General features: G+C 48.9%; 11 non-coding genes and 13 pseudogenes across 11 annotated transcripts; 18 read left to right on the top strand and 6 right to left on the bottom strand.

Annotated features, from left to right (window-relative positions):
- Positions 1–277: 277 nt before the first annotated feature.
- On the top strand, positions 278–450 carry LOC137328702 (U2 spliceosomal RNA; annotated as a pseudogene).
- An 844-nt stretch (positions 451–1,294) lies between these two features.
- Positions 1,295–1,423, top strand: LOC137330367 (U2 spliceosomal RNA; annotated as a pseudogene).
- Positions 1,424–2,325: 902 nt separating this feature from the next.
- LOC137328805 (U1 spliceosomal RNA) lies at positions 2,326–2,491 on the bottom strand. Its single transcript, XR_010964859.1, has one exon. It is a non-coding gene; the product is annotated as a U1 spliceosomal RNA (small nuclear RNA).
- A 1,240-nt stretch (positions 2,492–3,731) lies between these two features.
- Positions 3,732–3,936, top strand: LOC137328811 (U2 spliceosomal RNA; annotated as a pseudogene).
- Positions 3,937–4,780: 844 nt separating this feature from the next.
- On the top strand, positions 4,781–4,909 carry LOC137330365 (U2 spliceosomal RNA; annotated as a pseudogene).
- A 922-nt stretch (positions 4,910–5,831) lies between these two features.
- On the bottom strand, positions 5,832–5,997 carry LOC137329742 (U1 spliceosomal RNA). The gene has a single exon (XR_010964970.1). It is a non-coding gene; the product is annotated as a U1 spliceosomal RNA (small nuclear RNA).
- Positions 5,998–7,054: 1,057 nt separating this feature from the next.
- Positions 7,055–7,245, top strand: LOC137330804 (U2 spliceosomal RNA). The gene has a single exon (XR_010965226.1). It is a non-coding gene; the product is annotated as a U2 spliceosomal RNA (small nuclear RNA).
- A 630-nt stretch (positions 7,246–7,875) lies between these two features.
- On the top strand, positions 7,876–8,048 carry LOC137328701 (U2 spliceosomal RNA; annotated as a pseudogene).
- Positions 8,049–8,892: 844 nt separating this feature from the next.
- On the top strand, positions 8,893–9,021 carry LOC137330364 (U2 spliceosomal RNA; annotated as a pseudogene).
- Positions 9,022–9,947: 926 nt separating this feature from the next.
- LOC137328793 (U1 spliceosomal RNA) lies at positions 9,948–10,113 on the bottom strand. Its single transcript, XR_010964858.1, has one exon. It is a non-coding gene; the product is annotated as a U1 spliceosomal RNA (small nuclear RNA).
- Positions 10,114–11,170: 1,057 nt separating this feature from the next.
- Positions 11,171–11,361, top strand: LOC137330803 (U2 spliceosomal RNA). The gene has a single exon (XR_010965225.1). It is a non-coding gene; the product is annotated as a U2 spliceosomal RNA (small nuclear RNA).
- Positions 11,362–11,991: 630 nt separating this feature from the next.
- LOC137328699 (U2 spliceosomal RNA) lies at positions 11,992–12,164 on the top strand (annotated as a pseudogene).
- An 844-nt stretch (positions 12,165–13,008) lies between these two features.
- On the top strand, positions 13,009–13,137 carry LOC137330363 (U2 spliceosomal RNA; annotated as a pseudogene).
- A 926-nt stretch (positions 13,138–14,063) lies between these two features.
- On the bottom strand, positions 14,064–14,229 carry LOC137328781 (U1 spliceosomal RNA). The gene has a single exon (XR_010964857.1). It is a non-coding gene; the product is annotated as a U1 spliceosomal RNA (small nuclear RNA).
- A 1,057-nt stretch (positions 14,230–15,286) lies between these two features.
- On the top strand, positions 15,287–15,477 carry LOC137330802 (U2 spliceosomal RNA). The gene has a single exon (XR_010965224.1). It is a non-coding gene; the product is annotated as a U2 spliceosomal RNA (small nuclear RNA).
- Positions 15,478–16,107: 630 nt separating this feature from the next.
- LOC137328698 (U2 spliceosomal RNA) lies at positions 16,108–16,280 on the top strand (annotated as a pseudogene).
- An 844-nt stretch (positions 16,281–17,124) lies between these two features.
- LOC137330362 (U2 spliceosomal RNA) lies at positions 17,125–17,253 on the top strand (annotated as a pseudogene).
- A 926-nt stretch (positions 17,254–18,179) lies between these two features.
- LOC137328769 (U1 spliceosomal RNA) lies at positions 18,180–18,345 on the bottom strand. The gene has a single exon (XR_010964855.1). It is a non-coding gene; the product is annotated as a U1 spliceosomal RNA (small nuclear RNA).
- Positions 18,346–19,402: 1,057 nt separating this feature from the next.
- Positions 19,403–19,593, top strand: LOC137330800 (U2 spliceosomal RNA). Its single transcript, XR_010965222.1, has one exon. It is a non-coding gene; the product is annotated as a U2 spliceosomal RNA (small nuclear RNA).
- A 630-nt stretch (positions 19,594–20,223) lies between these two features.
- Positions 20,224–20,396, top strand: LOC137328697 (U2 spliceosomal RNA; annotated as a pseudogene).
- Positions 20,397–21,240: 844 nt separating this feature from the next.
- LOC137330360 (U2 spliceosomal RNA) lies at positions 21,241–21,369 on the top strand (annotated as a pseudogene).
- A 928-nt stretch (positions 21,370–22,297) lies between these two features.
- Positions 22,298–22,463, bottom strand: LOC137330023 (U1 spliceosomal RNA). The gene has a single exon (XR_010964998.1). It is a non-coding gene; the product is annotated as a U1 spliceosomal RNA (small nuclear RNA).
- A 1,044-nt stretch (positions 22,464–23,507) lies between these two features.
- LOC137328211 (U2 spliceosomal RNA) lies at positions 23,508–23,698 on the top strand. The gene has a single exon (XR_010964697.1). It is a non-coding gene; the product is annotated as a U2 spliceosomal RNA (small nuclear RNA).
- A 630-nt stretch (positions 23,699–24,328) lies between these two features.
- On the top strand, positions 24,329–24,501 carry LOC137328696 (U2 spliceosomal RNA; annotated as a pseudogene).
- The last annotated feature ends 828 nt before the right edge of the window (positions 24,502–25,329 follow it).

The following is a 25,329-nucleotide window of genomic DNA, read 5'->3' as shown; positions in this document are numbered from 1 at the left end:
CAACTGCAGGCACGACCGCCTCTATTGGAAAAGGATGGATGGGTGGATGTTACTGTAATGAATCTGAAATGGACCTGAAATGAATCTGTAAGCAATAATCTGTGTTGAGTATGATGCAATGAGACACCCTAGAGTGTCATGAACTGTAATTATGTCCAATGTGTTGGTTGAACTGTACTTGATGTAACCTGCAAATTGTATAATCTGTATTGTGTACGTTTGGAATGTGATATCACAACTGTATTGTATGTACTGCTGCAAATTTTATGAAGAAAGTATATTTTTTGAAAAAAATATCTGTTCTTATCAGTTTAAGATCTGATACGTCCCCGATCTGGGGACCATACATTAAATTGATTTTTGCAACAGGGAGATGGAAGAGGGGCTTGGCTCCGTCCACTCCACGCATCGACCCAGTATTACAGTGTCTCTGGCAACGGTGCACCTCCCTGTGGGGAGATATTCAAAATGCTGAACGGATTTTTGGAGCCTGTATTATTACTCAGAATGCTGAGATATTGCAACTGTGGTTTTTTTGTTTACTCCTGGGATGGATGAGTGCCACTCCCTTTCTTCCTTTTCCCTCTTGCAGTTTTACCTTGGAGGGAAAGACGTCAGTCTCAGGTCACTTTTCAGGAAGCTGCAAGCCTGTGTATTGGGACGTGCCACCTTCCACAGACTTGGTCTCCTGACCTGAAACATTTAACTCCAGTTGTTGTGTGAAAAATTACTGCAGTTTTAAACTGGCAGTTCCAGAATTAATTGTTTCCAAGTCAGACATTTCCCGAAACAGAGAGCGCGAGAGAGACACAATGTTAACGTTTAAACTGCCACAAGCGAGAGGCGAAATAACTTCACGTTGCTGACTTTAAAAATGCGAGCAGACAGTGCGTGTGTGTTTGGAGGGAGTGCACTGTGAATGGCCACATTGGAAGCTGTGAGATCAAACTGTGCTGCTAACTGAGTGTTAAGGTGAGTAAAAGGCACTGGTTTGGGTGGAGCATTGCGCTCAGGATGGGAGATTTTCTTGAACGGTGCCAATTAATCTGCACCAGAAAATCATCCCCTGACCGGGATTCGAACCCGGGTGTCAACGAGTTTTAAATGTTGCGTCCTAACCACTAGACCATCAGGGGAGTTGCCCTCAATCCCCTGCAAACATATACAGAAGGCTGAACACATGGCTCCCTACAGTAGCAGCAGTGTCACCAGCAGAGGGCTTGAGTTGCCATTTCCACTTTGACACTCAGTCTTTTCACACTCAGTCAAATGGCAAACGTCTATTCAGGAGGTTATCGCTTCTCGGCTTTGGGACCGAATATTAAATTGAATTTTGCAACAGGGAGATGGAATAGGGGCTTGGCTCCGTCCACTCCACGCATCGACCCAGTATTGCAGTGTCTCTGGCAACGGTGCACCTCCCTGTGGGGAGATATTCAAAAGGAAAAACAGCTCTTTCCCAGCGTCTCTGTCCGTGTGTACGTATTATGACTGAGAATAAAGCTGATATATTGCACTTACTTTCTCAGCTCAGTGGTATTCTTTTCTTCTCCTGGGCTGAGTGCCGCTCGTTCGCTCGCTCGCTCACACGCAGGCAGCGATTATAATTCAAACTGCAAAATAACTTAACTTTAAACAAGCAGGGTCTGAGTACAAATGAAAACTGCGCTCCTGGACTGGACGGACTGTCTGTTTGTCTCGGTGAGGAAAAGGCAGTGGTGGTGAGGGTGGAGCATTGCGCTCAGGAGGGGAAACTTTCTTTGAGTGGTGCCAATTAATCTGCACCAGAAAATCATCCCCCCGACCGGGATTGGAACCCGGGTCTCAACGATTTAAAAGGTTGCGTCCTCGACCACTGGGCCACCTGGGAAACGCCTGAGGAACCTGTCCAAGAGGCTGAGGACACGCACGCCTGCTCCACGAGCAGCAGCGACCAGCAGGGGGCCGACCGGCTGATCCTTCCCTTTCACAGGCAGGCTTCTGGCCCTCGATAAAACGCCAAAGGTGTTCAGAAGGAAGGCCTGGGGGGAGGGAGGGAGGGATGGCCATTGGAAATCAGCACAAAGCAGGTCCCCTGGAATCTCACACCTCCGACCCAGGAAACAGGTCTCCTGGTCAAAGCAGTCCAGCCATTAACGTGACAATGGACAGGGCCCCGGCAGCTTGAGACACATCTTTCTTTCGATATGCAAGTTCTTTTTAAAAAGGTTTCCTTCCACAGCAGCTCTGAGTGAGAGACTGACTGACATACGTACACACACACAACACGGTCACCCATCCGATTGGTGGACCGCGGGGTCGACAATCTAACTTTTCGTTTCGATGCAGGGGAGAGCGCGAACGCAGTCCCCCACTACCACAAATTTTGCAGTCGAGTATCCCGCATTTGGGGACATCGCAGGCGTCAGCGCACACCCCAAGTGCAATGGGCTAGCCTCGTCCTGGGAGATCCGCCTTCGGGATCACAGATTCTCCCCTGCCAGGTAAGTATGCCTTGGGTCGCCACACACTGCCACTAGACAGCATTCGCTACCTTTTACGATTGCAAGGGCAGGTTTTAAGAATCAAAACGTCCCTTCGCTCGCAACGTGCTGATGCTCTGAGAGATTAATTCCGCTCAAATATCGTACCGTATATCCGATGATACACTCTGGGAGAAAATACTGCAGCGATGCGGTGCCGGCGATGGTTGTTTGCATGTCGCCCTTCAAGGGAAATGTCCCGCCTCCAGTTGTTGCTGTAGCAATATATACACGCGCGTTGTCGTGGTAATATAGAACTGCAAGTTGCCGTTGTCGTGGTAGTTTCGAATCAGCACAAAGCAGGTGCACTCCCTGGAATGTCACACCTGCGTCCCAGAAAACAGGTCTCCTGGTCAAAGCAGTCCCGCCCCGCCCTGGGATTAACGTGACAATGGACAGGGCCCAGTCAGGGAGCAGCTTGAGAGACATCTTTCAATAGGCACTTCTGAAACATTAACGCCTTGTTTCTTTCGACAGTTTAACCAGCCTTTAACACGTCTTGTGTTTTTATTTCCCATTTCCAGCCAGCCCAGCCAGCCAGCCCAGCCAGCCCAGCCAGCATCTGCAGTATTTTCTTTTGATTGGTCTTGCCTGCTGTGGAATGAACGTTTAAACACGAGCTGCTGATTGTCAGCACCTCACCTCTTTCTCAATTGGCCGTTGCAATCTCACTCACTCGCTGTGAGACACGTCACGTCACGTCACTAGTTTTCTTTAAAGCGGTTTCCTTCCACGGCAGTGAGTTAGTGACTGAGACTGACTGACGGAGGTCCGTTGAGACGCCACCTTCTCCCATCTGATCGGTGGCCGACTGGCAAATTTACCAATCTGTCAAGCAATCCTAGCAAGAAAGGAAAAAACGGCAACTTCTTTAAACTGATCCACTGTTGCAATTAGAAACGGTGGCAAAAATGTGCCCAGAGTGGGAGAGAACGGCAGTGCTTCCAGACTGCTTTAGACACAGTCAGCCAGAGACCAAAGAGGGAGGGAAAACAGGAGCGGAGATCAATTCGCATCGAGCGCGTTATCGCTTCTCGGCCTTTTGGCGAAGATCAAGTGGTCAAGTGGGGGAAGGCAACCATTTGGAGCCTTCCTGCCATTGTATGCCGGGGGGATGCAGTCAGGGAGAAATCCCCTCGGGCAGAGTGTAGAGCTTTGGCTTGTAGAGCTTTGGCTTGATGTAATGTCACTGCAAGGAATCTGGAATGAATCTGTAAGGCAATAAGGCACCCCAGAGTGTCAGAAAAAAAAAAAAAAAGTTTCTGTTCTTATCAGTTTAATATCTGATATGTCCCCTATCTGGGGACCAAATATTAAATTGATTTTTGGAACAGGGAGATGGAACAAGAGCTTGCTCCGTCCACTCCACGCATCGACCCAGTATTACAGTGTCTCTGGCAACGGTGCACCTCCCTGTGGGGAGATATTCAAAATGCTGAATGGATTTTTGGAGCCTGTATTATTACTCAGAATGCTGAGATATTGCAACTGTGGTTTTCTTGTTTACTCCTGGGATGGATGAGTGCCATTCCCTTTCTTCCTTTTCCCTCTTGCAGTTTTACCTTGGAGGGAAAGACGTCAGTCTCAGGTCACTTTTCAGGAAGCTGCAAGCCTGTGTATTGGGACGTGCCACCTTCCACAGACTTGGTCTCCTGACCTGAAACATTTAACTCCAGTTGTTGTGTGAAAAATTACTGCAGTTTTAAACTGGCAGTTCCAGAATTAATTGTTTCCAAGTCAGACATTTCCCGAAACAGAGAGCGCGAGAGAGACACAATGTTAACGTTTAAACTGCCACAAGCGAGAGGCGAAATAACTTCACGTTGCTGACTTTAAAAATGCGAGCAGACAGTGCGTGTGTGTTTGGAGGGAGTGCACTGTGAATGGCCACATTGGAAGCTGTGAGATGAAACTGTGCTGCTAACTGAGTGTTAAGGTGAGTAAAAGGCACTGGTTTGGGTGGAGCATTGCGCTCAGGATGGGAGATTTTCTTGAACGGTGCCAATTAATCTGCACCAGAAAATCATCCCCTGACCGGGATTCGAACCCGGGTGTCAACGAGTTTTAAATGCTGCGTCCTAACCACTAGACCATCAGGGGAGTTGCCCTCAATCCCCTGCAAACATATACAGAAGGCTGAACACATGGCTCCCTACAGTAGCAGCAGTGTCACCAGCAGAGGGCTTGAGTTGCCATTTCCACTTTGACACTCAGTCTTTTCACACTCAGTCAAATGGCAAACGTCTATTCAGGAGGTTATCGCTTCTCGGCTTTGGGACCGAATATTAAATTGAATTTTGCAACAGGGAGATGGAATAGGGGCTTGGCTCCGTCCACTCCACGCATCGACCCAGTATTGCAGTGTCTCTGGCAACGGTGCACCTCCCTGTGGGGAGATATTCAAAAGGAAAAACAGCTCTTTCCCAGCGTCTCTGTCCGTGTGTACGTATTATGACTGAGAATAAAGCTGATATATTGCACTTACTTTCTCAGCTCAGTGGTATTCTTTTCTTCTCCTGGGCTGAGTGCCGCTCGTTCGCTCGCTCACTCGCTCGCTCGCTCGCACGCAGGCAGCGATTATAATTCAAACTGCAAAATAACTTAACTTTAAACAAGCAGGGTCTGAGTACAAATGAAAACTGCGCTCCTGGACTGGACGGACTGTCTGTTTGTCTCGGTGAGGAAAAGGCAGTGGTGGTGAGGGTGGAGCATTGCGCTCAGGAGGGGAGACTTTCTTTGAGTGGTGCCAATTAATCTGCACCAGAAAATCATCCCCCCGACCGGGATTGGAACCCGGGTCTCAACGATTTAAAAGGTTGCGTCCTCGACCACTGGGCCACCTGGGAACCGCCTGAGGAACCTGTCCAAGAGGCTGAGGACACGCACGCCTGCTCCACGAGCAGCAGCGACCAGCAGGGGGCCGACCGGCTGATCCTTCCCTTTCACAGGCAGGCTTCTGGCCCTCGATAAAACGACAAAGGTGTTCAGAAGGAAGGCCTGGGGGGAGGGAGGGAGGGACGGCCATTGGAAATCAGCACAAAGCAGGTCCCCTGGAATCTCACACCTCCGACCCAGGAAACAGGTCTCCTGGTCAAAGCAGTCCAGCCATTAACGTGACAATGGACAGGGCCCCGGCAGCTTGAGACACATCTTTCTTTCGATATGCAAGTTCTTTTTAAAAAGGTTTCCTTCCACAGCAGCTCTGAGTGAGAGACTGACTGACATACGTACACACACACACACACACAACACCGTCACCCATCCGATTGGTGGACCGCGGGGTCGACAATCTAACTTTTCGTTTCGATGCAGGGGAGAGCGCGAACGCAGTCCCCCACTACCACAAATTTTGCAGTCGAGTATCCCGCATTTGGGGACATCGCAGGCGTCAGCGCACACCCCAAGTGCAATGGGTTCGCCTCGTCCTGGGAGATCCGCCTTCGGGATCACAGATTCTCCCCTGCCAGGTAAGTATGCCTTGGGTCGCCACACACTGCCACTAGACAGCATTCGCTACCTTTTACGATTGCAAGGGCAGGTTTTAAGAATCAAAACGTCCCTTCGCTCGCAACGTGCTGATGCTCTGAGAGATTAATTCCGCTCAAATATCGTACCGTATATCCGATGATACACTCTGGGAGAAAATACTGCAGCGATGCGGTGCCGGCGATGGTTGTTTGCATGTCGCCCTTCAAGGGAAATGTCCCGCCTCCAGTTGTTGCTGTAGCAATATATACACGCGCGTTGTCGTGGTAATATAGAACTGCAAGTTGCCGTTGTCGTGGTAGTTTCGAATCAGCACAAAGCAGGTGCACTCCCTGGAATGCCACACCTGCGTCCCAGAAAACAGGTCTCCTGGTCAAAGCAGTCCCGCCCCGCCCTGGGATTAACGTGACAATGGACAGGGCCCAGTCAGGGAGCAGCTTGAGAGACATCTTTCAATAGGCACTTCTGAAACATTAACGCCTTGTTTCTTTCGACAGTTTAACCAGCCTTTAACACGCCTTGTGTTTTTATTTCCCATTTCCAGCCAGCCCAGCCAGCCAGCCCAGCCAGCCGAGCCAGCATCTGCAGTATTTTCTTTTGATTGGTCTTGCCTGCTGTGGAATGAACGTTTAAACACGAGCTGCTGATTGTCAGCACCTCACCTCTTTCTCAATTGGCCGTTGCAATCTCACTCACTCGCTGTGAGACACGTCACGTCACGTCACTAGTTTTCTTTAAAGCGGTTTCCTTCCACGGCAGTGAGTTAGTGACTGAGACTGACTGACGGAGGTCCGTTGAGACACCACCTTCTCCCATCTGATCGGTGGCCGACTGGCAAATTTACCAATCTGTCAAGCAATCCTAGCAAGAAAGGAAAAAACGGCAACTTCTTTAAACTGATCCACTGTTGCAATTAGAAACGGTGGCAAAAATGTGGCCAGAGTGGGAGAGAACGGCAGTGCTTCTAGACTGCTTTAGACACAGCCAGCCAGAGACCAAAGAGGGAGGGAAAACAGGAGCAGAGATCAATTCGCATCGAGCGCGTTATCGCTTCTCGGCCTTTTGGCTAAGATCCAGTGTAGTTTCTGTTCTTATCAGTTTAATATCTGATATGTCCCCTATCTGGGGACCAAATATTAAATTGATTTTTGGAACAGGGAGATGGAACAAGAGCTTGCTCCGTCCACTCCGCGCATCGACCTGGTACAGCAGTGCTTCCAGGATCGGTGCAGCTCCCTTCGGGGAGATTCGAAAAACAAAAAACAGATTTTGTTTCTTTTTTGGACCATATGTTATTACTGTAGTCAATATTGTTATAAAAGAAGGAAAACTTTTTACAGCTGCTTGACCATGCTCTCCTTTCCTTCGTAGGTTGTTGCTCGCTACGCGTTGTTTCTCGCCCGGCCGGTGCGCCATGTTGCCAACGCCGCTGACGCCACTTTCACTCCTGCTCAGCAAGGTAAGCAGCCACCATTGTGTTTTTCTTCCCGTATCTGTCCATGGGGACTTGGCCTATATTTCAGGGTGAGGCCTCACCACGTTTCCCGCTCGACAGCTAAGCTGGAGGTTGCCCCCTGTTGGATTTCCGTGCAACTGCAGGCACGGGCGCCTCTATTGGAAAAGGATGGGTGGGTGGATGTTACTGTAATGAATCTGAAATGGACCTGAAATGAATCTGTAAGCAATAATCTGTGTTGAGTATGATGCAATGAGACACCCTAGAGTGTCATGAACTGTAATTATGTCCAATGTGTTGGTTGAACTGTACTTGATGTAACCTGCAAATTGTATAATCTGTATTGTGTACGTTTGGAATGTGATATCACAACTGTATTGTATGTACTGCTGCAAATTTTATGAAGAAAGTATATTTTTTGAAAAAAATATCTGTTCTTATCAGTTTAAGATCTGATACGTCCCCGATCTGGGGACCATACATTAAATTGATTTTTGCAACAGGGAGATGGAAGAGGGGCTTGGCTCCGTCCACTCCACGCATCGACCCAGTATTACAGTGTCTCTGGCAACGGTGCACCTCCCTGTGGGGAGATATTCAAAATGCTGAACGGATTTTTGGAGCCTGTATTATTACTCAGAATGCTGAGATATTGCAACTGTGGTTTTTTTGTTTACTCCTGGGATGGATGAGTGCCACTCCCTTTCTTCCTTTTCCCTCTTGCAGTTTTACCTTGGAGGGAAAGACGTCAGTCTCAGGTCACTTTTCAGGAAGCTGCAAGCCTGTGTATTGGGACGTGCCACCTTCCACAGACTTGGTCTCCTGACCTGAAACATTTAACTCCAGTTGTTGTGTGAAAAATTACTGCAGTTTTAAACTGGCAGTTCCAGAATTAATTGTTTCCAAGTCAGACATTTCCCGAAACAGAGAGCGCGAGAGAGACACAATGTTAACGTTTAAACTGCCACAAGCGAGAGGCGAAATAACTTCACGTTGCTGACTTTAAAAATGCGAGCAGACAGTGCGTGTGTGTTTGGAGGGAGTGCACTGTGAATGGCCACATTGGAAGCTGTGAGATCAAACTGTGCTGCTAACTGAGTGTTAAGGTGAGTAAAAGGCACTGGTTTGGGTGGAGCATTGCGCTCAGGATGGGAGATTTTCTTGAACGGTGCCAATTAATCTGCACCAGAAAATCATCCCCTGACCGGGATTCGAACCCGGGTGTCAACGAGTTTTAAATGTTGCGTCCTAACCACTAGACCATCAGGGGAGTTGCCCTCAATCCCCTGCAAACATATACAGAAGGCTGAACACATGGCTCCCTACAGTAGCAGCAGTGTCACCAGCAGAGGGCTTGAGTTGCCATTTCCACTTTGACACTCAGTCTTTTCACACTCAGTCAAATGGCAAACGTCTATTCAGGAGGTTATCGCTTCTCGGCTTTGGGACCGAATATTAAATTGAATTTTGCAACAGGGAGATGGAATAGGGGCTTGGCTCCGTCCACTCCACGCATCGACCCAGTATTGCAGTGTCTCTGGCAACGGTGCACCTCCCTGTGGGGAGATATTCAAAAGGAAAAACAGCTCTTTCCCAGCGTCTCTGTCCGTGTGTACGTATTATGACTGAGAATAAAGCTGATATATTGCACTTACTTTCTCAGCTCAGTGGTATTCTTTTCTTCTCCTGGGCTGAGTGCCGCTCGTTCGCTCGCTCACTCGCTCGCTCGCTCGCACGCAGGCAGCGATTTTAATTCAAACTGCAAAATAACTTAACTTTAAACAAGCAGGGTCTGAGTACAAATGAAAACTGCGCTCCTGGACTGGACGGACTGTCTGTTTGTCTCGGTGAGGAAAAGGCAGTGGTGGTGAGGGTGGAGCATTGCGCTCAGGAGGGGAGACTTTCTTTGAGTGGTGCCAATTAATCTGCACCAGAAAATCATCCCCCCGACCGGGATTGGAACCCGGGTCTCAACGATTTAAAAGGTTGCGTCCTCGACCACTGGGCCACCTGGGAACCGCCTGAGGAACCTGTCCAAGAGGCTGAGGACACGCACGCCTGCTCCACGAGCAGCAGCGACCAGCAGGGGGCCGACCGGCTGATCCTTCCCTTTCACAGGCAGGCTTCTGGCCCTCGATAAAACGACAAAGGTGTTCAGAAGGAAGGCCTGGGGGGAGGGAGGGAGGGACGGCCATTGGAAATCAGCACAAAGCAGGTCCCCTGGAATCTCACACCTCCGACCCAGGAAACAGGTCTCCTGGTCAAAGCAGTCCAGCCATTAACGTGACAATGGACAGGGCCCCGGCAGCTTGAGACACATCTTTCTTTCGATATGCAAGTTCTTTTTAAAAAGGTTTCCTTCCACAGCAGCTCTGAGTGAGAGACTGACTGACATACGTACACACACACACACACACACACAACACCGTCACCCATCCGATTGGTGGACCGCGGGGTCGACAATCTAACTTTTCGTTTCGATGCAGGGGAGAGCGCGAACGCAGTCCCCCACTACCACAAATTTTGCAGTCGAGTATCCCGCATTTGGGGACATCGCAGGCGTCAGCGCACACCCCAAGTGCAATGGGCTAGCCTCGTCCTGGGAGATCCGCCTTCGGGATCACAGATTCTCCCCTGCCAGGTAAGTATGCCTTGGGTCGCCACACACTGCCACTAGACAGCATTCGCTACCTTTTACGATTGCAAGGGCAGGTTTTAAGAATCAAAACGTCCCTTCGCTCGCAACGTGCTGATGCTCTGAGAGATTAATTCCGCTCAAATATCGTACCGTATATCCGATGATACACTCTGGGAGAAAATACTGCAGCGATGCGGTGCCGGCGATGGTTGTTTGCATGTCGCCCTTCAAGGGAAATGTCCCGCCTCCAGTTGTTGCTGTAGCAATATATACACGCGCGTTGTCGTGGTAATATAGAACTGCAAGTTGCCGTTGTCGTGGTAGTTTCGAATCAGCACAAAGCAGGTGCACTCCCTGGAATGCCACACCTGCGTCCCAGAAAACAGGTCTCCTGGTCAAAGCAGTCCCGCCCCGCCCTGGGATTAACGTGACAATGGACAGGGCCCAGTCAGGGAGCAGCTTGAGAGACATCTTTCAATAGGCACTTCTGAAACATTAACGCCTTGTTTCTTTCGACAGTTTAACCAGCCTTTAACACGCCTTGTGTTTTTATTTCCCATTTCCAGCCAGCCCAGCCAGCCAGCCCAGCCAGCCGAGCCAGCATCTGCAGTATTTTCTTTTGATTGGTCTTGCCTGCTGTGGAATGAACGTTTAAACACGAGCTGCTGATTGTCAGCACCTCACCTCTTTCTCAATTGGCCGTTGCAATCTCACTCACTCGCTGTGAGACACGTCACGTCACGTCACTAGTTTTCTTTAAAGCGGTTTCCTTCCACGGCAGTGAGTTAGTGACTGAGACTGACTGACGGAGGTCCGTTGAGACACCACCTTCTCCCATCTGATCGGTGGCCGACTGGCAAATTTACCAATCTGTCAAGCAATCCTAGCAAGAAAGGAAAAAACGGCAACTTCTTTAAACTGATCCACTGTTGCAATTAGAAACGGTGGCAAAAATGTGGCCAGAGTGGGAGAGAACGGCAGTGCTTCTAGACTGCTTTAGACACAGCCAGCCAGAGACCAAAGAGGGAGGGAAAACAGGAGCAGAGATCAATTCGCATCGAGCGCGTTATCGCTTCTCGGCCTTTTGGCTAAGATCCAGTGTAGTTTCTGTTCTTATCAGTTTAATATCTGATATGTCCCCTATCTGGGGACCAAATATTAAATTGATTTTTGGAACAGGGAGATGGAACAAGAGCTTGCTCCGTCCACTCCGCGCATCGACCTGGTACAGCAGTGCTTCCAGGATCGGTGCAGCTCCCTTCGGGGAGATTCGAAAAACAAAAAACAGATTTTGTTTCTTTTTTGGACCATATGTTATTACTGTAGTCAATATTGTTATAAAAGAAGGAAAACTTTTTACAGCTGCTTGACCATGCTCTCCTTTCCTTCGTAGGTTGTTGCTCGCTACGCGTTGTTTCTCGCCCGGCCGGTGCGCCATGTTGCCAACGCCGCTGACGCCACTTTCACTCCTGCTCAGCAAGGTAAGCAGCCACCATTGTGTTTTTCTTCCCGTATCTGTCCATGGGGACTTGGCCTATATTTCAGGGTGAGGCCTCACCACGTTTCCCGCTCGACAGCTAAGCTGGAGGTTGCCCCCTGTTGGATTTCCGTGCAACTACAGGCACGGCCGCCTCTATTGGAAAAGGATGGGTGGGTGGATGTTACTGTAATGAATCTGAAATGGACCTGAAATGAATCTGTAAGCAATAATCTGTGTTGAGTATGATGCAATGAGACACCCTAGAGTGTCATGAACTGTAATTATGTCCAATGTGTTGGTTGAACTGTACTTGATGTAACCTGCAAATTGTATAATCTGTATTGTGTACGTTTGGAATGTGATATCACAACTGTATTGTATGTACTGCTGCAAATTTTATGAAGAAAGTATATTTTTTGAAAAAAATATCTGTTCTTATCAGTTTAAGATCTGATACGTCCCCGATCTGGGGACCATACATTAAATTGATTTTTGCAACAGGGAGATGGAAGAGGGGCTTGGCTCCGTCCACTCCACGCATCGACCCAGTATTACAGTGTCTCTGGCAACGGTGCACCTCCCTGTGGGGAGATATTCAAAATGCTGAACGGATTTTTGGAGCCTGTATTATTACTCAGAATGCTGAGATATTGCAACTGTGGTTTTTTTGTTTACTCCTGGGATGGATGAGTGCCACTCCCTTTCTTCCTTTTCCCTCTTGCAGTTTTACCTTGGAGGGAAAGACGTCAGTCTCAGGTCACTTTTCAGGAAGCTGCAAGCCTGTGTATTGGGACGTGCCACCTTCCACAGACTTGGTCTCCTGACCTGAAACATTTAACTCCAGTTGTTGTGTGAAAAATTACTGCAGTTTTAAACTGGCAGTTCCAGAATTAATTGTTTCCAAGTCAGACATTTCCCGAAACAGAGAGCGCGAGAGAGACACAATGTTAACGTTTAAACTGCCACAAGCGAGAGGCGAAATAACTTCACGTTGCTGACTTTAAAAATGCGAGCAGACAGTGCGTGTGTGTTTGGAGGGAGTGCACTGTGAATGGCCACATTGGAAGCTGTGAGATCAAACTGTGCTGCTAACTGAGTGTTAAGGTGAGTAAAAGGCACTGGTTTGGGTGGAGCATTGCGCTCAGGATGGGAGATTTTCTTGAACGGTGCCAATTAATCTGCACCAGAAAATCATCCCCTGACCGGGATTCGAACCCGGGTGTCAACGAGTTTTAAATGTTGCGTCCTAACCACTAGACCATCAGAGGAGTTGCCCTCAATCCCCTGCAAACATATACAGAAGGCTGAACACATGGCTCCCTACAGTAGCAGCAGTGTCACCAGCAGAGGGCTTGAGTTGCCATTTCCACTTTGACACTCAGTCTTTTCACACTCAGTCAAATGGCAAACGTCTATTCAGGAGGTTATCGCTTCTCGGCTTTGGGACCGAATATTAAATTGAATTTTGCAACAGGGAGATGGAATAGGGGCTTGGCTCCGTCCACTCCACGCATCGACCCAGTATTGCAGTGTCTCTGGCAACGGTGCACCTCCCTGTGGGGAGATATTCAAAAGGAAAAACAGCTCTTTCCCAGCGTCTCTGTCCGTGTGTACGTATTATGACTGAGAATAAAGCTGATATATTGCACTTACTTTCTCAGCTCAGTGGTATTCTTTTCTTCTCCTGGGCTGAGTGCCGCTCGTTCGCTCGCTCACTCGCTCGCTCGCTCGCACGCAGGCAGCGATTTTAATTCAAACTGCAAAATAACTTAACTTTAAACAAGCAGGGTCTGAGTACAAATGAAAACTGCGCTCCTGGACTGGACGGACTGTCTGTTTGTCTCGGTGAGGAAAAGGCAGTGGTGGTGAGGGTGGAGCATTGCGCTCAGGAGGGGAGACTTTCTTTGAGTGGTGCCAATTAATCTGCACCAGAAAATCATCCCCCCGACCGGGATTGGAACCCGGGTCTCAACGATTTAAAAGGTTGCGTCCTCGACCACTGGGCCACCTGGGAACCGCCTGAGGAACCTGTCCAAGAGGCTGAGGACACGCACGCCTGCTCCACGAGCAGCAGCGACCAGCAGGGGGCCGACCGGCTGATCCTTCCCTTTCACAGGCAGGCTTCTGGCCCTCGATAAAACGACAAAGGTGTTCAGAAGGAAGGCCTGGGGGGAGGGAGGGAGGGACGGCCATTGGAAATCAGCACAAAGCAGGTCCCCTGGAATCTCACACCTCCGACCCAGGAAACAGGTCTCCTGGTCAAAGCAGTCCAGCCATTAACGTGACAATGGACAGGGCCCCGGCAGCTTGAGACACATCTTTCTTTCGATATGCAAGTTCTTTTTAAAAAGGTTTCCTTCCACAGCAGCTCTGAGTGAGAGACTGACTGACATACGTACACACACACACACACACACACAACACCGTCACCCATCCGATTGGTGGACCGCGGGGTCGACAATCTAACTTTTCGTTTCGATGCAGGGGAGAGCGCGAACGCAGTCCCCCACTACCACAAATTTTGCAGTCGAGTATCCCGCATTTGGGGACATCGCAGGCGTCAGCGCACACCCCAAGTGCAATGGGCTAGCCTCGTCCTGGGAGATCCGCCTTCGGGATCACAGATTCTCCCCTGCCAGGTAAGTATGCCTTGGGTCGCCACACACTGCCACTAGACAGCATTCGCTACCTTTTACGATTGCAAGGGCAGGTTTTAAGAATCAAAACGTCCCTTCGCTCGCAACGTGCTGATGCTCTGAGAGATTAATTCCGCTCAAATATCGTACCGTATATCCGATGATACACTCTGGGAGAAAATACTGCAGCGATGCGGTGCCGGCGATGGTTGTTTGCATGTCGCCCTTCAAGGGAAATGTCCCGCCTCCAGTTGTTGCTGTAGCAATATATACACGCGCGTTGTCGTGGTAATATAGAACTGCAAGTTGCCGTTGTCGTGGTAGTTTCGAATCAGCACAAAGCAGGTGCACTCCCTGGAATGCCACACCTGCGTCCCAGAAAACAGGTCTCCTGGTCAAAGCAGTCCCGCCCCGCCCTGGGATTAACGTGACAATGGACAGGGCCCAGTCAGGGAGCAGCTTGAGAGACATCTTTCAATAGGCACTTCTGAAACATTAACGCCTTGTTTCTTTCGACAGTTTAACCAGCCTTTAACACGCCTTGTGTTTTTATTTCCCATTTCCAGCCAGCCCAGCCAGCCAGCCCAGCCAGCCGAGCCAGCATCTGCAGTATTTTCTTTTGATTGGTCTTGCCTGCTGTGGAATGAACGTTTAAACACGAGCTGCTGATTGTCAGCACCTCACCTCTTTCTCAATTGGCCGTTGCAATCTCACTCACTCGCTGTGAGACACGTCACGTCACGTCACTAGTTTTCTTTAAAGCGGTTTCCTTCCACGGCAGTGAGTTAGTGACTGAGACTGACTGACGGAGGTCCGTTGAGACACCACCTTCTCCCATCTGATCGGTGGCCGACTGGCAAATTTACCAATCTGTCAAGCAATCCTAGCAAGAAAGGAAAAAACGGCAACTTCTTTAAACTGATCCACTGTTGCAATTAGAAACGGTGGCAAAAATGTGGCCAGAGTGGGAGAGAACGGCAGTGCTTCTAGACTGCTTTAGACACAGCCAGCCAGAGACCAAAGAGGGAGGGAAAACAGGAGCAGAGATCAATTCGCATCGAGCGCGTTATCGCTTCTCGGCCTTTTGGCTAAGATCCAGTGTAGTTTCTGTTCTTATCAGTTTAATATCTGATATGTCCCCTATCTGGGGACCAAATATTAAATTGATTTTTGGAACAGGGAGATGGAACAAGAGCTTGCTCCGTCCACTCCGCGCATCGACCTGGTACAGCAGTGCTTCCAGGATCGGTGCAGCTCCCTTCGGGGAGATTCGAAAAACAAAAAACAGATTTTGTTTCTTTTTTGGACCATATGTTATTACTGTAGTCAATATTGTTATAAAAGAAGGAAAACTTTTTACAGCTGCTTGACCATGCTCTCCTTTCCTTCGTAGGTTGTTGCTCGCTACGCGTTGTTTCTCGCCCGGCCGGTGCGCCATGTTGCCAACGCCGCTGACGCCACTTTCACTCCTGCTCAGCAAGGTAAGCAGCCACCATTGTGTTTTTCTTCCCGTATCTGTCCATGGGGACTTGGCCTATATTTCAGGGTGAGGCCTCACCACGTTTCCCGCTCGACAGCTAAGCTGGAGGTTGCCCCCTGTTGGATTTCCGTGCAACTACAGGCACGGCCGCCTCTATTGGAAAAGGATGGGTGGGTGGATGTTACTGTAATGAATCTGAAATGGACCTGAAATGAATCTGTAAGCAATAATCTGTGTTGAGTATGATGCAATGAGACACCCTAGAGTGTCATGAACTGTAATTATGTCCAATGTGTTGGTTGAACTGTACTTGATGTAACCTGCAAATTGTATAATCTGTATTGTGTACGTTTGGAATGTGATATCACAACTGTATTGTATGTACTGCTGCAAATTTTATGAAGAAAGTATATTTTTTGAAAAAAATATCTGTTCTTATCAGTTTAAGATCTGATACGTCCCCGATCTGGGGACCATACATTAAATTGATTTTTGCAACAGGGAGATGGAAGAGGGGCTTGGCTCCGTCCACTCCACGCATCGACCCAGTATTACAGTGTCTCTGGCAACGGTGCACCTCCCTGTGGGGAGATATTCAAAATGCTGAACGGATTTTTGGAGCCTGTATTATTACTCAGAATGCTGAGATATTGCAACTGTGGTTTTTTTGTTTACTCCTGGGATGGATGAGTGCCACTCCCTTTCTTCCTTTTCCCTCTTGCAGTTTTACCTTGGAGGGAAAGACGTCAGTCTCAGGTCACTTTTCAGGAAGCTGCAAGCCTGTGTATTGGGACGTGCCACCTTCCACAGACTTGGTCTCCTGACCTGAAACATTTAACTCCAGTTGTTGTGTGAAAAATTACTGCAGTTTTAAACTGGCAGTTCCAGAATTAATTGTTTCCAAGTCAGACATTTCCCGAAACAGAGAGCGCGAGAGAGACACAATGTTAACGTTTAAACTGCCACAAGCGAGAGGCGAAATAACTTCACGTTGCTGACTTTAAAAATGCGAGCAGACAGTGCGTGTGTGTTTGGAGGGAGTGCACTGTGAATGGCCACATTGGAAGCTGTGAGATCAAACTGTGCTGCTAACTGAGTGTTAAGGTGAGTAAAAGGCACTGGTTTGGGTGGAGCATTGCGCTCAGGATGGGAGATTTTCTTGAACGGTGCCAATTAATCTGCACCAGAAAATCATCCCCTGACCGGGATTCGAACCCGGGTGTCAACGAGTTTTAAATGTTGCGTCCTAACCACTAGACCATCAGGGGAGTTGCCCTCAATCCCCTGCAAACATATACAGAAGGCTGAACACATGGCTCCCTACAGTAGCAGCAGTGTCACCAGCAGAGGGCTTGAGTTGCCATTTCCACTTTGACACTCAGTCTTTTCACACTCAGTCAAATGGCAAACGTCTATTCAGGAGGTTATCGCTTCTCGGCTTTGGGACCGAATATTAAATTGAATTTTGCAACAGGGAGATGGAATAGGGGCTTGGCTCCGTCCACTCCACGCATCGACCCAGTATTGCAGTGTCTCTGGCAACGGTGCACCTCCCTGTGGGGAGATATTCAAAAGGAAAAACAGCTCTTTCCCAGCGTCTCTGTCCGTGTGTACGTATTATGACTGAGAATAAAGCTGATATATTGCACTTACTTTCTCAGCTCAGTGGTATTCTTTTCTTCTCCTGGGCTGAGTGCCGCTCGTTCGCTCGCTCACTCGCTCGCTCGCTCGCACGCAGGCAGCGATTATAATTCAAACTGCAAAATAACTTAACTTTAAACAAGCAGGGTCTGAGTACAAATGAAAACTGCGCTCCTGGACTGGACGGACTGTCTGTTTGTCTCGGTGAGGAAAAGGCAGTGGTGGTGAGGGTGGAGCATTGCGCTCAGGAGGGGAGACTTTCTTTGAGTGGTGCCAATTAATCTGCACCAGAAAATCATCCCCCCGACCGGGATTGGAACCCGGGTCTCAACGATTTAAAAGGTTGCGTCCTCGACCACTGGGCCACCTGGGAACCGCCTGAGGAACCTGTCCAAGAGGCTGAGGACACGCACGCCTGCTCCACGAGCAGCAGCGACCAGCAGGGGGCCGACCGGCTGATCCTTCCCTTTCACAGGCAGGCTTCTGGCCCTCGATAAAACGACAAAGGTGTTCAGAAGGAAGGCCTGGGGGGAGGGAGGGAGGGACGGCCATTGGAAATCAGCACAAAGCAGGTCCCCTGGAATCTCACACCTCCGACCCAGGAAACAGGTCTCCTGGTCAAAGCAGTCCAGCCATTAACGTGACAATGGACAGGGCCCCGGCAGCTTGAGACACATCTTTCTTTCGATATGCAAGTTCTTTTTAAAAAGGTTTCCTTCCACAGCAGCTCTGAGTGAGAGACTGACTGACATACGTACACACACACACACACACACACAACACCGTCACCCATCCGATTGGTGGACCGCGGGGTCGACAATCTAACTTTTCGTTTCGATGCAGGGGAGAGCGCGAACGCAGTCCCCCACTACCACAAATTTTGCAGTCGAGTATCCCGCATTTGGGGACATCGCAGGCGTCAGCGCACACCCCAAGTGCAATGGGCTAGCCTCGTCCTGGGAGATCCGCCTTCGGGATCACAGATTCTCCCCTGCCAGGTAAGTATGCCTTGGGTCGCCACACACTGCCACTAGACAGCATTCGCTACCTTTTACGATTGCAAGGGCAGGTTTTAAGAATCAAAACGTCCCTTCGCTCGCAACGTGCTGATGCTCTGAGAGATTAATTCCGCTCAAATATCGTACCGTATATCCGATGATACACTCTGGGAGAAAATACTGCAGCGATGCGGTGCCGGCGATGGTTGTTTGCATGTCGCCCTTCAAGGGAAATGTCCCGCCTCCAGTTGTTGCTGTAGCAATATATACACGCGCGTTGTCGTGGTAATATAGAACTGCAAGTTGCCGTTGTCGTGGTAGTTTCGAATCAGCACAAAGCAGGTGCACTCCCTGGAATGTCACACCTGCGTCCCAGAAAACAGGTCTCCTGGTCAAAGCAGTCCCGCCCCGCCCTGGGATTAACGTGACAATGGACAGGGCCCAGTCAGGGAGCAGCTTGAGAGACATCTTTCAATAGGCACTTCTGAAACATTAACGCCTTGTTTCTTTCGACAGTTTAACCAGCCTTTAACACGCCTTGTGTTTTTATTTCCCATTTCCAGCCAGCCCAGCCAGCCAGCCCAGCCAGCCGAGCCAGCATCTGCAGTATTTTCTTTTGATTGGTCTTGCCTGCTGTGGAATGAACGTTTAAACACGAGCTGCTGATTCTCAGCACCTCACCTCTTTCTCAATTGGCCGTTGCAATCTCACTCACTCGCTGTGAGACACGTCACGTCACGTCACTAGTTTTCTTTAAAGCGGTTTCCTTCCACGGCAGTGAGTTAGTGACTGAGACTGACTGACGGAGGTCCGTTGAGACACCACCTTCTCCCATCTGATCGGTGGCCGACTGGCAAATTTACCAATCTGTCAAGCAATCCTAGCAAGAAAGGAAAAAACGGCAACTTCTTTAAACTGATCCACTGTTGCAATTAGAAACGGTGGCAAAAATGTGGCCAGAGTGGGAGAGAACGGCAGTGCTTCTAGACTGCTTTAGACACAGTCAGCCAGAGACCAAAGAGGGAGGGAAAACAGGAGCAGAGATCAATTCGCATCGAGCGCGTTATCGCTTCTCGGCCTTTTGGCTAAGATCCAGTGTAGTTTCTGTTCTTATCAGTTTAATATCTGATATGTCCCCTATCTGGGGACCAAATATTAAATTGATTTTTGGAACAGGGAGATGGAACAAGAGCTTGCTCCGTCCACTCCGCGCATCGACCTGGTACAGCAGTGCTTCCAGGATCGGTGCAGCTCCCTTCGGGGAGATTCGAAAAACAAAAAACAGATTTTGTTTCTTTTTTGGACCATATGTTATTACTGTAGTCAATATTGTTATAAAAGAAGGAAAACTTTTTACAGCTGCTTGACCATGCTCTCCTTTCCTTCGTAGGTTGTTGCTCGCTACGCGTTGTTTCTCGCCCGGCCGGTGCGCCATGTTGCCAACGCCGCTGACGCCACTTTCACTCCTGCTCAGCAAGGTAAGCAGCCACCATTGTGTTTTTCTTCCCGTATCTGTCCATGGGGACTTGGCCTATATTTCAGGGTGAGGCCTCACCACGTTTCCCGCTCGACAGCTAAGCTGGAGGTTGCCCCCTGTTGGATTTCCGTGCAACTACAGGCACGGCCGCCTCTATTGGAAAAGGATGGGTGGGTGGATGTTACTGTAATGAATCTGAAATGGACCTGAAATGAATCTGTAAGCAATAATCTGTGTTGAGTATGATGCAATGAGACACCCTAGAGTGTCATGAACTGTAATTATGTCCAATGTGTTGGTTGAACTGTACTTGATGTAACCTGCAAATTGTATAATCTGTATTGTGTACGTTTGGAATGTGATATCACAACTGTATTGTATGTACTGCTGCAAATTTTATGAAGAAAGTATATTTTTTGAAAAAAATATCTGTTCTTATCAGTTTAAGATCTGATACGTCCCCGATCTGGGGACCATACATTAAATTGATTTTTGCAACAGGGAGATGGAAGAGGGGCTTGGCTCCGTCCACTCCACGCATCGACCCAGTATTACAGTGTCTCTGGCAACGGTGCACCTCCCTGTGGGGAGATATTCAAAATGCTGAACGGATTTTTGGAGCCTGTATTATTACTCAGAATGCTGAGATATTGCAACTGTGGTTTTTTTGTTTACTCCTGGGATGGATGAGTGCCACTCCCTTTCTTCCTTTTCCCTCTTGCAGTTTTACCTTGGAGGGAAAGACGTCAGTCTCAGGTCACTTTTCAGGAAGCTGCAAGCCTGTGTATTGGGACGTGCCACCTTCCACAGACTTGGTCTCCTGACCTGAAACATTTAACTCCAGTTGTTGTGTGAAAAATTACTGCAGTTTTAAACTGGCAGTTCCAGAATTAATTGTTTCCAAGTCAGACATTTCCCGAAACAGAGAGCGCGAGAGAGACACAATGTTAACGTTTAAACTGCCACAAGCGAGAGGCGAAATAACTTCACGTTGCTGACTTTAAAAATGCGAGCAGACAGTGCGTGTGTGTTTGGAGGGAGTGCACTGTGAATGGCCACATTGGAAGCTGTGAGATCAAACTGTGCTGCTAACTGAGTGTTAAGGTGAGTAAAAGGCACTGGTTTGGGTGGAGCATTGCGCTCAGGATGGGAGATTTTCTTGAACGGTGCCAATTAATCTGCACCAGAAAATCATCCCCTGACCGGGATTCGAACCCGGGTGTCAACGAGTTTTAAATGTTGCGTCCTAACCACTAGACCATCAGGGGAGTTGCCCTCAATCCCCTGCAAACATATACAGAAGGCTGAACACATGGCTCCCTACAGTAGCAGCAGTGTCACCAGCAGAGGGCTTGAGTTGCCATTTCCACTTTGACACTCAGTCTTTTCACACTCAGTCAAATGGCAAACGTCTATTCAGGAGGTTATCGCTTCTCGGCTTTGGGACCGAATATTAAATTGAATTTTGCAACAGGGAGATGGAATAGGGGCTTGGCTCCGTCCACTCCACGCATCGACCCAGTATTGCAGTGTCTCTGGCAACGGTGCACCTCCCTGTGGGGAGATATTCAAAAGGAAAAACAGCTCTTTCCCAGCGTCTCTGTCCGTGTGTACGTATTATGACTGAGAATAAAGCTGATATATTGCACTTACTTTCTCAGCTCAGTGGTATTCTTTTCTTCTCCTGGGCTGAGTGCCGCTCGTTCGCTCGCTCACTCGCTCGCTCGCTCGCTCGCACGCAGGCAGCGATTATAATTCAAACTGCAAAATAACTTAACTTTAAACAAGCAGGGTCTGAGTACAAATGAAAACTGCGCTCCTGGACTGGACGGACTGTCTGTTTGTCTCGGTGAGGAAAAGGCAGTGGTGGTGAGGGTGGAGCATTGCGCTCAGGAGGGGAGACTTTCTTTGAGTGGTGCCAATTAATCTGCACCAGAAAATCATCCCCCCGACCGGGATTGGAACCCGGGTCTCAACGATTTAAAAGGTTGCGTCCTCGACCACTGGGCCACCTGGGAACCGCCTGAGGAACCTGTCCAAGAGGCTGAGGACACGCACGCCTGCTCCACGAGCAGCAGCGACCAGCAGGGGGCCGACCGGCTGATCCTTCCCTTTCACAGGCAGGCTTCTGGCCCTCGATAAAACGACAAAGGTGTTCAGAAGGAAGGCCTGGGGGGAGGGAGGGAGGGACGGCCATTGGAAATCAGCACAAAGCAGGTCCCCTGGAATCTCACACCTCCGACCCAGGAAACAGGTCTCCTGGTCAAAGCAGTCCAGCCATTAACGTGACAATGGACAGGGCCCCGGCAGCTTGAGACACATCTTTCTTTCGATATGCAAGTTCTTTTTAAAAAGGTTTCCTTCCACAGCAGCTCTGAGTGAGAGACTGACTGACATACGTACACACACACACACACACACAACACCGTCACCCATCCGATTGGTGGACCGCGGGGTCGACAATCTAACTTTTCGTTTCGATGCAGGGGAGAGCGCGAACGCAGTCCCCCACTACCACAAATTTTGCAGTCGAGTATCCCGCATTTGGGGACATCGCAGGCGTCAGCGCACACCCCAAGTGCAATGGGCTAGCCTCGTCCTGGGAGATCCGCCTTCGGGATCACAGATTCTCCCCTGCCAGGTAAATATGCCTTGGGTCGCCACACACTGCCACTAGACAGCATTCGCTACCTTTTACGATTGCAAGGGCAGGTTTTAAGAATCAAAACGTCCCTTCGCTCGCAACGTGCTGATGCTCTGAGAGATTAATTCCGCTCAAATATCGTACCGTATATCCGATGATACACTCTGGGAGAAAATACTGCAGCGATGCGGTGCCGGCGATGGTTGTTTGCATGTCGCCCTTCAAGGGAAATGTCCCGCCTCCAGTTGTTGCTGTAGCAATATATACACGCGCGTTGTCGTGGTAATATAGAACTGCAAGTTGCCGTTGTCGTGGTAGTTTCGAATCAGCACAAAGCAGGTGCACTCCCTGGAATGTCACACCTGCGTCCCAGAAAACAGGTCTCCTGGTCAAAGCAGTCCCGCCCCGGCCTGGGATTAACGTGACAATGGACAGGGCCCAGTCAGGGAGCAGCTTGAGAGACATCTTTCAATAGGCACTTCTGAAACATTAACGCCTTGTTTCTTTCGACAGTTTAACCAGCCTTTAACACGCCTTGTGTTTTTATTTCCCATTTCCAGCCAGCCCAGCCCAGCCAGCCGAGCCAGCATCTGCAGTATTTTCTTTTGATTGGTCTTGCCTGCTGTGGGATGAACGTTTAAACACGAGCTGCTGATTGTCAGCACCTCACCTCTTTCTCAATTGGCCGTTGCAATCTCACTCACTCGCTGTGAGACACGTCACGTCACTAGTTTTCTTTAAAGCGGTTTCCTTCCACGGCAGTGAGTTAGTGACTGAGACTGACTGACGGAGGTCCGTTGAGACACCACCTTCTCCCATCTGATCGGTGGCCGACTGGCAAATTTACCAATCTGTCAAGCAATCTTAGCAAGAAAGGAAAAAACGGCAACTTCTTTAAACTGATCCACTGTTGCAATTAGAAACGGTGGCAAAAATGTGGCCAGAGTGGGAGAGAACGGCAGTGCTTCTAGACTGCTTTAGACACAGCCAGCCAGAGACCAAAGAGGGAGGGAAAACAGGAGCGGAGATCAATTCGTATCGAGCGCGTTATCGCTTCTCGGCCTTTTGGCTAAGATCCAGTGTAGTTTCTGTTCTTATCAGTTTAATATCTGATATGTCCCCTATCTGGGGACCGAATGATAAATTGATTTTTGGAACAGGGAGATGGAACAAGAGCTTGCTCCGTCCACTCCGCGCATCGACCTGGTACAGCAGTGCTTCCAGGATCGGTGCAGCTCCCTTCGGGGAGATTCGAAAAACAAAAAACAGATTTTGTTTCTTTTTTGGACCATATGTTATTACTGTAGTCAATATTGTTATAAAAGAAGGAAAACTTTTTACAGCTGCTTGACCATGCTCTCCTTTCCTTCGTAGGTTGTTGCTCGCTACGCGTTGTTTCTCGCCCGGCCGGTGCGCCATGTTGCCAACGCCGCTGACGCCACTTTCACTCCTGCTCAGCAAGGTAAGCAGCCACCATTGTGTTTTTCTTCCCGTATCTGTCCATGGGGACTTGGCCTATATTTCAGGGTGAGGCCTCACCACGTTTCCCGCTCGACAGCTAAGCTGGAGGTTGCCCCCTGTTGGATTTCCGTGCGACTGCAGGCACGGGCGCCTCTATTGGAAAAGGATGGGTGGGTGGATGTTACTGTAATGAATCTGAAATGGACCTGAAATGAATCTGTAAGCAATAATCTGTGTTGAGTATGATGCAATGAGACACCCTAGAGTGTCATGAACTGTAATTATGTCCAATGTGTTGGTTGAACTGTACTTGATGTAACCTGCAAATTGTATAATCTGTATTGTGTACGTTTGGAATGTGATATCACAACTGTATTGTATGTACTGCTGCAAATTTTATGAAGAAAGTATATTTTTTGAAAAAAATATCTGTTCTTATCAGTTTAAGATCTGATACGTCCCCGATCTGGGGACCATACATTAAATTGATTTTTGCAACAGGGAGATGGAAGAGGGGCTTGGCTCCGTCCACTCCACGCATCGACCCAGTATTACAGTGTCTCTGGCAACGGTGCACCTCCCTGTGGGGAGATATTCAAAATGCTGAACGGATTTTTGGAGCCTGTATTATTACTCAGAATGCTGAGATATTGCAACTGTGGTTTTTTTGTTTACTCCTGGGATGGATGAGTGCCACTCCCTTTCTTCCTTTTCCCTCTTGCAGTTTTACCTTGGAGGGAAAGACGTCAGTCTCAGGTCACTTTTCAGGAAGCTGCAAGCCTGTGTATTGGGACGTGCCACCTTCCACAGACTTGGTCTCCTGACCTGAAACATTTAACTCCAGTTGTTGTGTGAAAAATTACTGCAGTTTTAAACTGGCAGTTCCAGAATTAATTGTTTCCAAGTCAGACATTTCCCGAAACAGAGAGCGCGAGAGAGACACAATGTTAACGTTTAAACTGCCACAAGCGAGAGGCGAAATAACTTCACGTTGCTGACTTTAAAAATGCGAGCAGACAGTGCGTGTGTGTTTGGAGGGAGTGCACTGTGAATGGCCATATTGGAAGCTGTGAGATCAAACTGTGCTGCAAACTGAGTGTTAAGGTGAGTAAAAGGCACTGGTTTGGGTGGAGCATTGCGCTCAGGATGGGAGATTTTCTTGAACGGTGCCAATTAATCTGCACCAGAAAATCATCCCCTGACCGGGATTCGAACCCGGGTGTCAACGAGTTTTAAATGTTGCGTCCGAACCATTAGACCATCAGGGGAGTTGCCCTCAATCCCCTGCAAACATATACAGAAGGCTGAACACATGGCTCCCTACAGTAGCAGCAGTGTCACCAGCAGAGGGCTTGAGTTGCCATTTCCACTTTGACACTCAGTCTTTTCACACTCAGTCAAATGGCAAAC

This window comes from Heptranchias perlo, chromosome 12 (assembly GCF_035084215.1).
Source record: "Heptranchias perlo isolate sHepPer1 chromosome 12, sHepPer1.hap1, whole genome shotgun sequence".
Lineage (NCBI taxonomy): Eukaryota > Metazoa > Chordata > Chondrichthyes > Hexanchiformes > Hexanchidae > Heptranchias > Heptranchias perlo.
The sequence above is the reverse complement of the archived record's forward strand: the minus strand, read 5'-3'. Positions and strand labels throughout refer to the sequence as shown.